General features: G+C 48.2%; 1 protein-coding gene and 1 pseudogene across 1 annotated transcript in view; one reads left to right on the top strand and one right to left on the bottom strand.

Annotated features, from left to right (window-relative positions):
• Positions 1-5,675, bottom strand: part of PARP16 (poly(ADP-ribose) polymerase family member 16) — a gene marked incomplete at its 5' end in the record, with an annotated part of 43,256 nt that overhangs the window by 31,917 nt on the left and 5,664 nt on the right. The gene's annotated exons all lie outside the window — the stretch shown is intronic.
• Positions 4,313-4,892, top strand: LOC102763127 (annotated as a pseudogene).

The following is a 5,675-nucleotide window of genomic DNA, read 5'->3' as shown; positions in this document are numbered from 1 at the left end:
TATTAAAAATCAGGAACTTGTATATATATTGTAATTCAATATTCATTTCATTAAGAAAAGTGCTGATGCACATTCAGATATCCAGAGTTGGGCAGGCTTCAAAGTTTTCTAATCTAGTGACTAGCCAGTGGTTCTCAACCTTCTGGCCCTTTAAATACAGATCCTCATGTTGTGACCCAACCATAAAATTATTTTCGTTGCTACTTCATAACTGTAATGTTGCTACTGTTATGAATCGTAATGTAAATATCTGATATGCAGGATGGTCTTAGGCGACCCCTGTGAAAGGGTCGTTCGACCACCAAGGGGTCGCGACCCAAAGGTTGAGAACCGCTGGCTTAGAGCAAAGGGAGGCATTAGGTACTCTAATGTTAGTGGGACCGCCACGGTGGTTGTCATAATTAACTGCAGGTGGTTGTGTGGCGAGAGCCTAGAGTGTGGGGAAAGAAGAGGAGAGAGGACAGGAGTCAGAAGGTGAGGTCAGCCTTCGAAGGCCTTGAACACCCCCACCCCCCTGGAGGTCTCTGGGCTTTGTTCTATAGGCAATACAGAGCCACTAAGGGTACCCGATGCTGTGTTCCAAATGGTGCTGCTGCCTGCCCAGTCCACAGGACACCTCCCAGCATCCTGTGACCTCACCTGTCCTGTTTTTCTACTCCTGGTCCACACTGGTTATCCCAAAGCCAGAGCTGAGTCTGCTCTCCCACAATCACCGTTCCCATCACTCCTGTTCTCAAATTCCACCTGTGAGCCGCAGCCCTTGCCAACAGTCCAGACCTGGGTACAGGAGCCCTACAAAACGACGGTCAGCTAAGCCAGGTCAGTCTGGGGAAGAGGAAGAGACTGCTCCCAGCTCTGAGATCAACGCAGCCTCACCTGAGCGCCCTTAGGAACAGCCCTCTTCCCTGTTGCCCTCCCTGTGGGTCCTGCTGGGCTCCTCTCTTTGCCACTATTTAACCCTCAACTGGCCTTCCTCAAGTCCTATTTCACTTTTCAGGCTACTCTGAAAAATACATCTGCTCCAACAAGTTAACAGGATTCTTTTTCTTCTTGTGACCAAAACCTGTCTGCATGTTAGCAGTGCCTTTTGGGGACCAGGAACACAAATAGGGCAGTCTCATAAAATACTGCCTGCCCAGTTGAATTTGAATTTCAGATAAATAACAAAATAAAGCGTTTACTGTAAGTATAACCCGTGCAATAATTACAGTATACTTCACACTTTAAAAATTACGTGTTGCTCCTCTGAAATTCAAATTTAAATAGGTGGCCTATATTTCTTTTTGCTAGTCTAGCAACTCTGTCCTTCACAAGGCCCTTGGGAATCTGTTCTGGCTTCTCTGCCTAACAGTACCTCCTGAAACATGCTTCCCACCTGCTCCCTCTACACCATCCCTCAAGTGCCCTATGTCTTTCCTTCTCTTGCTTCTGCAGCTGCCCAGCATGAGAGTCTAGTCAGTCTTCAAGGCCAGTCTAAAGTCACTGACCCTGACCCTGACCACTCCCAACCTCTAGGCTCCCCTGTGCTCTATGCTAGGTCAGAGGTCACTGTTCAACACAGCCCTCAAGTTGGTACTTGACTCTCTCCACACTTGTTATCCCAAATGCTTCCTGAGGGCCAACTCCATCGTATGTACTCTGGAGCCCCAGCAGTCAGCTAGACCTGGCACAGATATCAGAGCAAGATGGTAAAAGCTAATATTTATTGAGACCTTATCACATGCCAGGCACTGGGCTGTGCACACGTCATCTCATTTTATTCTCACAACAACCTATTAGAAAGGGGAGGAACCTGGGGCTTGGAGAGGTCAAGCACCTTGCCTAGGGTCCTGCAGCTCTTCAGTGGCAGGGCCATGAAGCCAGGCAGCCTGACTCTAAGGTCTGTTCTCTGTGATTCCACTTATAATGGACTAAATACCTTAACCCAAAGGAGCAATTCCCACAGAGCTTTAAGAAGCTGCCTGGGGAGCCAATCACCTATGTTTCTGGAGTCTCCCACCCCCACATAATAAAGCAAAACAGCTACCAGCTGTGCCTAGGCCCTGTCGGTAAGGAGGAAGATGTATGTTCGGTGAAGTACGAGACAAGCATTACAAACCACTGTTCATGGCAGTGGAAGGCATTTACAGATAACGGATTGAGGAGAATAAATGTCTGGGAAGAAGGCAGGCATTTCTGGGGGGTGGGGAAGAAGGCAGAGGGAAGGGTATATGGGTCAAGCAGGATAGAATTGGGACCTGGTGTAAAGGGGAGGATTTTGAGAAGCGGAGAGAGAGCACTCCCAGTGGAAAGAGCTTAGCAGAGAGGCAGTGACGTGAACAGCGCCTTAGTCCCAAAATACGGCCCAGGCTCAAATGCCCCAGAGCCAGAGGGGTGGTGAAAATGAGTAAGGGGAGAGTCTAAGAAAGCAGTAAGAGCTGTGTTGAACAGTGACCCCTGGCCTACCACAGGGCCCAGCCACTAAACTCCAGTTCCAGCTGGTGTCTGCCCAAGAGTGACCTCCACCCAGGCAGTGGAGTCTCAGATATTTTTTTTATTTTTAAAAGAAATGAGCAAGCTGCATTTTGTTATCTTCCCAATTTCTAAAAGGCTAGAAAACAACCTGTCATCCCACAGAACATATGTCTGTCTGCAGCCTCTACTTCGGGGAACAAGGAAGGATTCCGGTGAGGAAGTGGCTCAGGGAACCCGAGTGCTGGGCAGTGCTGGGCAGTGCTGGGCAGTCCAAGGTTTAAGAAAGGAAGTCTCTCAAGAAAGAGGTGGTTTGCATGACAGAGACCAAGGGCAGGAACCAGCAGGGGAAGCAGAGAAGAGAGAGGACTGATGACCCTGGAAGGAGACAATTCAACCTCCTGGTTTTGAGTTGGGCGGTGACAGTCCATCCCAGTGGACACTTTGCAACCACCCAGATCACATTCTCCAGGGGAAGAGGCCCAGGAATCTGTGTACAGAAGCTGCCACAGGTGCTACTTATCACCAGGCTTGGCTGATAAGCACTGCTGTCCTGGAAGGGCTGGCAGCAGGAAAGAGAGAACATCTGCAAAAAATCCTTGTGGTTCAGTTGGTTGAGCACTGTCCTGTGCCCCGAAAGGCTGCTGGTTTGACTCCCGGTCAGAACACATACCTGGGTTGTGGGTTCAGTCCCCGGTCCGAGCACATACAGAAGGCAACCGATATCTTGCTCTCCCTCTCATGTCCTCAGGTGAGGATTAAAAAAAAAAAAATCCTGTCTAGGAAGATGCCGGAGGTCATAATTACTAGATGTGGGTGGAGGTGCTGGTAGGAAATGAACCAAAGGTAAAGCCAAGGTCACCAGCCTCAGGACCAAAGTGGCACCTGTAACAGTGGGTGGGAGGGACGGATGGAGCCGACAGAATGCCAAGATGAGGCTGGAAAGGCAGACACTGCAGTTGCATACAGGTGCACCTGGCTTTGCCCAAAGCTAAGGTATGACAATCCAGAGTCACTAAAACAGCCTGGGGTGAGAGTCTACTTTACAGAACTCTTCACAAAAGAGGTCATCATGGGGATCCTTTAGAGGAGTCCCCACCCTGGCTACATGCTAGCAACACCTGGGAGCTGGAGAGTGGTCTGCTCCCAGCACATGTACTGATAACCTGATAGGAAGATCAAATGAGTTCCACATAGAAACCGTTCAGAACAGTGCCCAGCGAGTGGTAGGGGCTATCAGCATTGAATAAGTGTTAGGGTCTATACTATTATTATTAATCAAATGTGCCTTTCTACTGCTCACCAAACTGTAGAGGAACGGCATACACTTCTGAGATGGTTGGGAAGGGAGGAGGTGGTTTCTACTGGAAAGATAAATCCCACCCCTGGATCCTCCACATCACCATCCCATAGGCTGAGGAATCCTTCTAGCCACACACTCACCGCCAGTCACATCACATCATATCTATGTCTGTATCCATATCTTGTCATATCTGTATATTCCACTTCCCTCTTCAGATATCATCTTTGAGAACAGGGAAGTAACAAGGTAACCTGAGAGACTGAGAACTTTAACTTGAAATACCAAGTATGAACCTAAATTGATACTTATTGATTGGACTAAATCTAATTGTTATCATTTCCTCACTACCAGTAGGTGGGTGCTCATGAAAATGATCAAATCAATTAATAGAAAAAATTTTAAACTAGACATTTTCTGCAAATATAAACAAACAAGTCCCACTGCCCAGGCTCCACCTCAGATCAATTAAAACAGAATCTCTAAGGGTAGGGCCCAGACAGCAGTGATTGTTAAAGCTTTCCAGGTGATTCCAATGTGAGCCACGATTGAGAGCCTTGTACAGAATAATCTCCCGACTGCTCAAGTCTCTGCCTCAAGAAGCATCCACCGTCTTCACCTGGGACCCCACCTGCTCCCCAAACCGGAGATGTTCAAGGAGGAACACGAGGTGTCTGTGCTGGGGGCTCCCCAGAACCCAGGGCCCGTGATGTCCACCGTGGTCAACATCCAGACTAACACAGCAGTGCCTGACCACATCATCTGGTCCCTGTTCACCATCTTCTTCAACACATGCTGCCTGGGCTTCGTGGCGTTCGCCTACTCCGTGAAGTTTAGGGACCAGAAGATGGTGGGAGACATGATTGGGGCCCAGAACTATGCGTCCACCGCCAAGTGCCTGAACATCTGGGCCGTGGTCCTGGGCATCGTTATCACCATCAGACTCACTGTTCTCCTGGTCCTTGTGTTCCCGGGAGTCATTCATGCCGTGATGCAAAACGGAGGCTTCTAGTAGCCACCATAGCAGAAGACTGAGTCCTCCCCACCCCCTGCTGGCCCTGCCCGGGTGCCCACCCCTTTACCCTGCACCTGTACACACACCTGCCTGCAACTGAGCTCAATAAAGTGCACCTGTGCGTGATAAAAAAAAAAAAAAGAATAATCTCCCTCAGTCAATGTCAATTCCATTTCTAACCTGGAAATAAGCATCAAAAGCCTTCCTTAGAAAGTTCTGTTAGCCTTTGAGGCAGTGATTTCACCTTTCAGAATTTACCTGAAGAAAATAACTAGATATATAAAGAAGAAAAAGGAAATAGCTAGAGATATAAACAATGATTATGTGGAAAGATGTTTATCATAGTATTATTTATTAAAGTAAATGTATAATATTGTGAAGGAACCAGAGGAAGAACTCCTAACTGCTGGGGGTAAAGGCACAGAGTAAGATGAGGTTCCAGCTGTGTCTTAAAGAACAAGGGAGAGTTTGACTTGGACAACGTAGGGGGTGGCACGGACGGGAGAGGGGGCAGGCCTGCCCTGAGGTTAGGACAGAGCGGAGTTGATTCATGTCTTTAACCCAGACATTGGAGAGTCAGCTTCTCCAGAGAGAGCAAGCCAGAGATCAAAACCAGGAGAGCCAGTAGAGCCTTCCACCCCCACCCCCAAATGGTGGATGGGAATAGGGAAGGCTAGATGCAAATGCTTCTCAGACTTGTTAAAACTGCAGATCCTGCCATGGCCAGGTAGCCCAGTTGGTTAGAGTGTCACCCCCTTATGCCAAGGTTGTGGGTTCAATCCCCAGTCAGGGCATATATAAAAAGCAACCAGTGAATGAATAAATAAATGGAACAACAAAGCGATGGTCCTCTCTCGCCTGCTTTCTCTTCCTCTCTCTCTTTCTAAAATCAATTAGAGAAATTGATTT

Source organism: Myotis davidii, unplaced genomic scaffold (assembly GCF_000327345.1).
Source record: "Myotis davidii unplaced genomic scaffold, ASM32734v1 scaffold461, whole genome shotgun sequence".
Taxonomy (NCBI): Eukaryota; Metazoa; Chordata; class Mammalia; order Chiroptera; family Vespertilionidae; genus Myotis; species Myotis davidii.
Note: the sequence above shows the minus strand (reverse complement) of the source record. Positions and strands in the feature narration are given on the sequence as shown.